Raw genomic sequence first — 9,933 nt, forward strand, 5'->3', positions numbered from 1 at the left:
GCCCGGGTACAGGCCCAGAAATGGCCCTGGTACAGACCTAGAAATGGCCCGGGTACAGGCCCAGAAATGGCCCGGGTACAGGCCCAGAAATGGCCCGGGTTCAGGCCCAGAAATGGCCCGGGTACAGGCCCAGAAATGGCCCGGGTACAGGCCCAGAAATGGCCCGGGTACAGGCCCAGAAATGGCCCGGGTACAGGCTTAGAAATGGCCCGGCTACAGGCACAGAATTTGGCTCCAAAATATTGCTCAGGCCTCGAATTTGGGATATTTGGGATATTTTGAAAGCTGCAGGGGAGTTTGTGCAAAATGTGACTCACTGCCGTTTTCAGGACTTGGCATATGTTGGGGATAAAAAGTCGTAATTTCAAACTGCGAATACGTGCATTGAGCGAGAATTTTGCTTCAAAATATGGCTCAGGCCTCGAAATTGGGATGTTTGGGATATTTTGAAAACTGCAGGGGAGTTTGGGACAAATATGACCAAACGCCGCTTTCAGTACATGGCATATGTTGGGTATAAAAAAGTCGCAATTTCAAACTGCGAAAACGTGCAGAGAGCCAGAATTTGGCTCCAAAATATGGCTCTGACCTCGAAATTGGGATATTCCGGATATTTTGAAAATTGCAGGGGGGATTGGGACAAATGTGGCCAAACGCCAATTTAATACTTGGCATATGTTGGGTATAAAAAAGTCGTAATTTCAAACAGCGAATACGTGCAGAGAGCCAGAATTTGGCTCCAAAATATGGCTCAGGCCTCGAAATTGGGAGATTTGGGATATTTCGAAAACTGCAGGGTAATTTGTTCAAAATGTGACTCACTGCCACTTTCAGGACTTGGCACATGTTGGGTATAAAAAGTCGTAATTTTAGACCGCGAATACGTGCATAGAGCCTGAATGTGGCTCCAAAATATTGCACAGGCCTCGAAATTGGGATGTTTGGGGTATTTTGAAAACTGCAGGGGGGTTTGGGACATATATGACCAAACGCCGCTTTCAGTACTTGGCATATGTTCCGTATAAAAAGTCGGAATTTCAAACTGCGAATACGTGCAGAGCGCCAGAATTTGGCTCCAAAATATGGCTCAGGCCTCTATATTGGGATGTTTGGGATATTTTGAAAACTGCAGGGAGGTTTGGGACAAATGTGACCAAACGCTGCATTCAGTACTTCGCATATGTTGGGTATAAAAATTCGTAATTTCAAAATGCAAATACGTGCAGAGAGCCAGAATTTGGCTCCAAAATATGGCTAAGGCCTCGAAATTGGGATATTTGGGATATTTTTAAAACTGCAGGGAGGTTTGGGACAAATGTGACCAAACACCGCTTTCAGTACTTCGCATATGTTGGGTATAAAAAAGTCGTAATTTAAAACTGCGAATACGTGCAGAGAGGCAGAATTTAGCTCCAAAATATGGCTCAGGCATCAAAATTGGGATGATTGGGATATTTTGAAAAATGCAGGGGGGATTGGGACAAATGTGACCAAACGCCTCTTTCAGTACTTGGCATATGTTGGGTATAAAAAAGTCGTAATTTCAAACTGCAAATACGTGTAGAGAGCCAGAATTTGGCTCCAAAATATGACTCAGGCATCGAAATTCGGATATTTGGGATATTTTGAAAACTGCAGGGGAGTTTGTGCAAAATGTGACTCCATGTAGCTCTCAGTGCTTGGCATATTATGGGTATAAAATTCGTATTTTCAAACTGCGAATACGTGCAGAGATCCAGAATTTGGCTCCAAAATATGGCTCAGGCCTCGAACTTGGGATATTTTATATATTTTGAAAACTGCAGGGGGGGATTGGGACAAATGTGTCCAAACGCCGCTTTCAGTACTTGGTATATGTTGGGTATAAACAAGTCGTAATTTCAAACTGCGAATACGTGCAGTGAGCCAGAATTTGGCTCTAAAATATGGCTCAGCCCATAAAATTGGGATGTTCTGGATATTTTGAAATTTGCAGGGGGGATTGGGTCAAATGTGGCCAAACGCCGCTTCCAGTACTTGGCATATGTTGGGTATAAAAAAGTCGTAATTTCAAACTGCGAATACGTGCAGTGAGCCAGAATTTGGCTCCAAAATATGGCTCAGGCCTCGAAATTGGGATATTTTGAAAACTGCATGGGAGTTTGTGCAAAATGTCACTCACTGCCGCTTACAGGACTTGGCATATGTTGGGTATAAAAAGTCGTAATTTCAAACTGCGAATACGTGCAGAGAGCCATAATTTGGCTCCAAAATAATGCTCAGGGCTCGAAATTGGGAAATTTGGGATATTTTGAAAACTGCAGGGGGGATTGGGACAAATGTGACCAAACGCCGCTTTTAGTACTTGGCATATGTTGGGTATAAAAAGTAGTAATTTCAAACTGCGAATACGTGCAGAGAGCCATAATTTGGCTCTAAAATATGGCTCAGACCTCGAAATTGGAATGTTTTGGATATTTTGAAAACTGCAGGGGAGTTTGTGCAAAATGTGACTCACTGCCGCTTTCAGTACTTGGCATATGTTGGGTATAAAAAGTAGTAATATCAAATTGCGAATACGTGCAGAGAGCCAGAATTTGGCTCCAAAATATGGCTCAAGCCTCGAAATTGGGATATTTGGGATATTTTGAAAACAGCAGGGAGGTTGGGACAAATGTGACCAAACGCCGCTTTCAGTACTTGTTATATGTTGGGTATAAAAAAGTCGCAATTTCAAACTGCGAATACGTGCAGAGAGCCAGAATTTGGCTCAAAAATATGGCTCAGGCCTCGAAATTGGGTTATTTGGGATATTTTGAAAACTCCAGGGGAGTTTGTGCAAAATGTGACTCACTGCCGCGTTCAGGACTTGGCATATGTTGGGTATAAAAAGACGGAATATCGAACTGCGAATACATGCAGAGAGAGAGAATTTGGCTTCAAAATATGGCTCAGGCCTCGAAATTGGGATATTTGGGATATTTTGAAAACTGCAGGGAGGTTTGGGACAAATGTGACCAAATGTTGCTTTCAGTACTTGGCATATGTTGGGTACAAAAAGATGTAATTTCGAACTGCGAATACGTGCATAGAGCCAGAATTTGGCTCCAAAATATGGCGTCCATTAGGGAGGCTCCGGCCTCCCCCGATGCTGTGAGCCCCTGGATAGCTGCAGTGAGCACACACTGGCCCAAAAAAAACAGCTGAATTCAAAGATGAGTTCCAGGCGAGGTGTGGAAAGAAAGTCCAGCCAGGAGCGTTCAAACTGCGCGCTAAGATGGCTGACCTTTCGTGCGGGAATCTCTTCCACAACGAAATCTTTTATTGTAGAGCTGTTGACAACATACTTTTATCTCAACTTAAGTTTTCGCCACGCATAATTTTATCTCATTTGGAAAATACATTATCATCTTCACTATAAATGACTGCTATAGCGTGTCATTTCTGCTCACACTCATCTCTAAATAAAATGATTACAAATACTTCCCAAGACATAAACTGCCTCATCCAGCCCGCCTTTTCCCTCATTCCAAATCCACAAACCCACCAACAATCCTCCAACTTCATGGGAAGGTCAAGCTTCCCAAGACCTTGGAGTCATTGGATATGGGTTTGTGGATGACCTGACCTAGCAGTTTATGCCTTTGGGGAGATCTCCCCCCCCCCTGGCATATGCATTAATGATATATAATGCATATGCCAGCCAGTCCAAGTCTAAACTTAAGATTATTCTCCTATCTCTCAATTCAAGGTTAAACATTCAAGGTTAAATGTTTGCCCTTGATCACCAGCAGTAATTGAGGATACAGATGTAAGCTGATTGGAGAGTCGCGTTCTGAGTGTAAACTAGTAGAACGTAAGTCAAGAAACTGCAGATGGCCTATTGTCCGGCACGTGGCACTTCCTATTTATATCCACCTACACTCATTCATTTACGTCTAACCTAAGCTTCAACCAATCAAAGATTCCTATGCCTATTATGATCCAGTAATATGGATCCAGTGATCCAGTAGTATGATCCACAATCGATTTGAGAATGGTCCAGGACGGACCGAAACGTCGTTGTCCCTTCACCTTCTAGTGTGTGGTCTGGTCGACATACTTCAGCCACGTTAATGTGACTCTTCGTCTGCACATGATCCAGTAATTTGTTCCACAAATCCACAACCCAGTTACCAAACCAGTATTTACCCATGTATTTCCTAAATCTGAACTTATCTTCATTTAAAGCCTTATCAATAGCTTCCTTGTTATGCCCATTCATCTACTTGTACACTTCAATCATGTCACATTAAGGTTTTTCCAACATCTCTTCATACGGAAGCTTTCTAATTTGCGGGATTAACTTTGTCATCCTAACTGACGTGTTCTAGTGAATTATGTCCTTTCTTTAGCATGGCGACCAAAACTGAACAGCATAATCTAAATGGGACCTAAAAACAATACGTTAATAAACCCAGCCGACTTATTGCTAACTCTTCTATAAATAAATCTATGGGAAAGAAAAGCTCTCAGCCTGCTAACAAGAGTGTACAAATCCACAAGGGCCGGGACGAGGATTCAAACCTGCATCCGAGAGCATCCCAGACGCTGCCGTAATCGACTGAGCTACGACATGGTCAAAAGGAGTTGAAACCGAAGTTCTACTGAACTTACTGGATCCTGCAGCCTCTCCGAGGCACAAACCAGTGTTAGTGTAACAAGAATGTGAAGTTTTCTACGTCCATCTAGTTCCACCCGCTCCTCCCCAGAACTAGTTAACTTTACCTTGACTCCTATGATCCAATACTTGTCCACACGTGCCACACTCCTGAAAAAATATTTTTTACATATATTAAGGGCAAGTATAAGTAATTATCAAAAGAATGCACCAAACCAGTTAGACTATGTAGCACCAGGGTAAGTATAAACAGTTTATTTCAAATACAATCGAGTAAGAAAATACAATTATGAATTTCAAGAACACTGGAACCAATCACTGGAAAAGGTGAAATTGCAATGGAGATTAATTACAGATTGTATCAACAATAGCGAGTAGGCAAGACTGATAAGACTGCAATAGCCTAACGGAATACATTTTTGTCTCCGACTCATGAGGCTATGGTTAAGCATCAATGTTCTTTTAAAGTTACATAGAAACACATTACCTTATTAGGGTCTTCCACTAAAACAAACCTTTAGCTAACCTTAGATAAAAGTACTGTGTATTATTAATTTATATAGCTGTCTATTGGCCTAAATTATATAAATAACATGTTTAAAACCTCTTAAGTACAGTATATGGTCTCTGAGCACTAAACTAACGTTAGAAGCCTAGTGATTACATTGTCAAAAATGACCATTTACAGGTGAATTCATTTTACATAGCAGAGTAAACAAGATGCAAACAATTAACATCTTCCATCTATTTGATAAACAATTATCTAGTCGTCCCTTCACTTTCTAGTGTGTGGTTTGGTCAACATATTTCAGCCCCCGTTATTGTGACTCCTCATCTGCAATTATCTTCCCCATTTATCTGCACAATTGCTATCCTGCTATGACCACTCCATCGCCCTAGTCGTTAACACTAAACAATCTAGGGCGACTTGTTGCTGAACATTATATGCCACCTTTAGCTTAGCTACAAGACACCGTGTACATATTATGAAACTACCTTTAATGTCATAATGCAGCAGTTTGCGCGCTCAAAATACAGATTGACAAACTCCTCAGGAACCGTAGGGGAACTTTTGACAAACCGCCGGCTTCCTGTTGCCGTAGATGGCACCATGGAGAAATGGTGGCCCTCTGGTAAATTTAAGTAAATATTACCTAGGAGTTATGATGTACCAGCCAAAAAATATCTGGGACTCACAGTTAATATGAAAACAATCCTTAAGAATAGTTAAACGAATCATTGACTTAAACGAACAACATTGAATATTGAACTGTAAGAGTCTCTTGTGGCCCCATCTGGCCTACTGTGTCCTAATATGGAAACCTCACTTCAAAAACACATCAATGATTTTCCGCTTTGGATAAAGTTCAAGACAGCAACAACAATCATGCCAGAACTTGTTCAACTGTCACTACCTCGAATCTTTGAAGGACTAACACTATAAAAGTTTAAATTGTTATAGATTTAGATAGATTAGCCTATAAATTTTCCTAGAAATTACCTACTTAATATTATCTGTTAAATTAAGGACCTGCCCTTAGTCCTATGCGTACTAGAGGCTTTACAAGAATGTAAACACATAGGGCTATGTACTCCTTGTCACCTGTCCTCTTAAAAATAGCGTCGCTTTTGGCCGTTTACCCGTATGGCCGAATATGGACATAATTTGAAAATGAAAACAAAATGAAAATAAATTTGGGATTTTTTTTGTCAACAACAATAAGTTAAGGGTCCTCTGATAGGTTAGGTGGGCAGGAAATTCTCATAAAGTTTCAAAACGTTATGAAAAATGTTATTGGAAAGAATCCTCTTCTAAGTTTGCCGAGTAAGCCGGACAACTCAAACAGAAAACGGAACAGTGCGTCACTTTTGTGAGTCGATTTCATTTCAAATTACGTCCAAATTTGTCCATAGCGCCGCGCATACCAGCCAAAAGTGACGTTAGTTTTAAGAGGACGGGTTGATCAGAAACCCAATATAATTTGTAGTTATATAAATAAATAAATAACAGCCGAGGCCTTTGTAATACTGACCAAGTTCGAGGTCATTAATACAGACCACTTCTCTAAAATGTCATATTTGACACAGACAGTCTGGACAACAGCTTCAAGCTCAATAAGCCACAATGTAACACAGACAATAGGGGTGTTGTTTCCCTCAAAAGATTATTAACCAATGAACCCGCTTAACCACTCAAGTCTGAAATGCTGAGTCATTCCTCTTGTTCCCCATATACACAAGACAAATCCTCAATAAAATAAGGGGGGGGGGGTAGGAAGGCTAAACTTTGACAAGGCGCCGCCGTCTTGTCCCCGTCGAGGCCACTGAAGGTGGTGGCCCTTAGGTCAATTCATCATAGGAGACCTTCTCCTTTAATCATTCTGAATCATGCTCATCATATTAACCTGCACCCCCTCAATCCCCCCCCCCCTCCACCATCTTCACACAATCTGTGGCCAACATTTTTCGTTTCATTCAGATTTTCATCAAAATATGTCGAAGATTTCTCTTTGGGTTGTTTTAAGGGGCATGACAGCCGAGTGGACAGCGCTTCGGATTCATAATCCTGAGGTTCCGGGTTCGATCCCCCGTTGGAGGCTGAAACAAATGGGCACTTTCTTTCACCCTGATGACCCTGTTTACCTATCAGTAAATAAGTACCTGGGTGTTAGACAGCTGCTATGGGCTGCTTCCTGGGGATGTGTAAGAAAAAGAAGACCTGGTCGAGGATAGGGCCGCGGGGGACGCTAAGCCCCGAAATCATCTCAAGATAACCTTAAGATTGCTGGCTAACTACTGGCATGGCTATTAAGGCCACCACAAGCGCACTAATGACTTAACTAGCGGGTACACCTATGGCTGCCACCTGACAGTCACCTCTATATTTTGTCTAAATACATGTAATATACGAAATAATAACGAATAACAACATGAAGTACACAACCCGAACAACCCTTTCTATATTATGATTGAATAATGATATCTGTAACACATTTATTTTTTGCTCACTGGTAATCAACGTGACCCTTGCCAGGCGGCGGCTGGTCGACAAATGAGCCACACATTAAGAAGTGGGATTCCCAGACGCGCCACTCATCCTTACTTCACCATAATATCTAAACTGTCAACCTCTAATACAGTTAAGCATGTGACCACCAGAGGCGCTAATGCTCCCCTATTATTACGCCATCCATATAATGATTGTTCTCATTATTCATTGTTGCAACGTGTAAATACATTCATGTTCTGTAGTGACAGTGTCAGACCTCGAAGGAAGAATTGAAACACCCTTCTGAAGATGTATTATTAATTACGAAAATACTTAAGGAAATTCCTGTTTCAATTCTTCCTTCGTGGTCTGACACTGTCACATTTTCATCACGTGTTAATTGTCGTGATTTACACGCAGATTTTGTAGTGTATATACGACAACTTCAGGAAAGTAATGAGTAGCGGATTTAGTCTAAACAATAATATATACGTTTTGTTTTTAGTGCCAAATTATCTGGCAAATATACATTTGGAGATGTAGCTCAATCCTTCCTGTAGCCCAATCTTTCCTGTAGCCCAATCCTTCTTGTAGCCCAATCCTTCCTGTAGACCAATCCTTCCTGTAGCCCAATCCTTCCTGTAGCCCAATCCTTCCTTCCAAATCCGATTTGTAATATAATATTATTGGAGGTGTTGTGGTTTCTGTTCTAGGCTCAGGATTGTACCTGGTCCAGGTGTCATCTTATGTCGCGTTTATTTCTTTGTTGTTATATCCATTGTTCACCAACACTTCAGTTAACTTTCAAACTCCCTACTCACGTTGCTTCATTCTGAACAGTGGGTAAGGACTCGACGAATATAAGTGTTTAGAACACTGGCTTTGTGTCTTTGGGAGCACTCACTCTCATTTGCATCAAACCTCATCCCTCCCACTTACCTGTTTGGCAGTGAGTTCTGCTAATCGTGGATTGCTGTTACGTAGCTCATTTGGCTTCATAATAGTTGGATGGCTGAAAAAAAAAGGCTTCAATTAAACAGAGCAGAAATTTATGAGAATGATGTTCAAAAATACCAAATAGTTATTATTTTTTCTGTAGAAAACAATGTCTTACAGACAGGGTAAAAAAAAAAATGAATGTAATGAAACCTCATTTACTTGGCGAGAGCCAGAGGCTCCCTGGAGCTATCCAGGCTGATATGGATGTACTAGATTTTGGCATCAGTCAGTGTGAATGGAGTTCTACTGAATTGCAATCTCTCAGCAAATGATTTTTTTTTCACCCTCATTGTTTGCCGTGATCGCCAACATGGTATTTAGAAAAAGTTGATCTGCTGCTGACCTCTTGCTAAATCTCTCCACTAAGTGACATTAGACACTGGATGAATCATAGATCAGCAGTGTTGTTGATCTAAATATAGCAGGAGCATCTGAGTGGGTTTGGATTAGTAGGAAAGCATCACGCACTAGCCCCAGTCACCATTCTGCAATATAAAAAAAATCCCCCATGCTTTCCACATCACTTTATTATACCCAACATATGCCAAGTACTGAAAGCGGCGTTTGGTCATATTTGTCCCAAACCCGCCTGCAGTTTTCAAAATATCCCAAACATCCCAATTTCGAGGACTGAGCAATATTTTGGAGCCAAATTCTGGCTCTATGCACGTATTCGCATTTTGATATTACGATTTTTATACCCAACATATGCCAAGTACTGAAAGCATCAGGGAGTCTCATTTTGCACAAACTTCCCTGCAGTTTTCGAAATATCCCAAACATCCCAATTTCGAGGCCTGAGCCATATTTTGCAGCCAAACTCTGGCTCTCTGCACGTATTCGCAGTATGAAATAACGAATTTTTTATACCCAATATATGCCAAGTACTGAAAGCGGCGTTTGGTAACATTTGTCCCAAACCCCCCCTGCAGATTTCAAAATATCCCAAACATCCCAATTTCGAGGCCTTAGCCATATTTTGGAGCCAAAATCTGGCTCTATGCACGTATTCGCAGTTTGAAATTACGACATTTTTTACCCAACATATGCCAAGTACTGAGAGTGGCAGTGAGTCACATTTCGCACAAACTCCCCTGCAGTTTACGAAATATCCCAAATATCCAAATTTCGAGGCCTGAGCAATATTTTGGAGCCAAATTCTGGCTCTCTGCACGTATTCGCAGTTTGAAATTACGACTTTTTTATGCCCAACATATGCCAAGTACTGAGAGCGGCGTTTGGTCACATTTGTCCCAAACCCCCACTGCAGTTTTCAAAATATCCCAAACATCCCAATCTCGAGGCA

The 9,933-nt window shown here is 41.4% G+C and overlaps 1 long non-coding RNA gene across 1 annotated transcript in view; it reads right to left on the reverse strand.

Annotated features, from left to right (window-relative positions):
* Positions 1–8,643, reverse strand: part of LOC138367705 (uncharacterized) — a 569,092-nt gene extending 560,449 nt beyond the window's left edge. The window contains exons 1-2 of the long non-coding RNA XR_011229400.1: positions 8,568–8,643; positions 4,747–4,789 (exon numbers count right to left, since the gene is read on the reverse strand). This is a non-coding gene — a long non-coding RNA (uncharacterized lncRNA). The remainder of the gene's footprint in view (positions 1–4,746; positions 4,790–8,567) is intronic.
* Between the last annotated feature and the right edge of the window lie 1,290 nt (positions 8,644–9,933).

This window comes from Procambarus clarkii, chromosome 23, assembly GCF_040958095.1.
Source record: "Procambarus clarkii isolate CNS0578487 chromosome 23, FALCON_Pclarkii_2.0, whole genome shotgun sequence".
Classification (NCBI taxonomy): domain Eukaryota; kingdom Metazoa; phylum Arthropoda; class Malacostraca; order Decapoda; family Cambaridae; genus Procambarus; species Procambarus clarkii.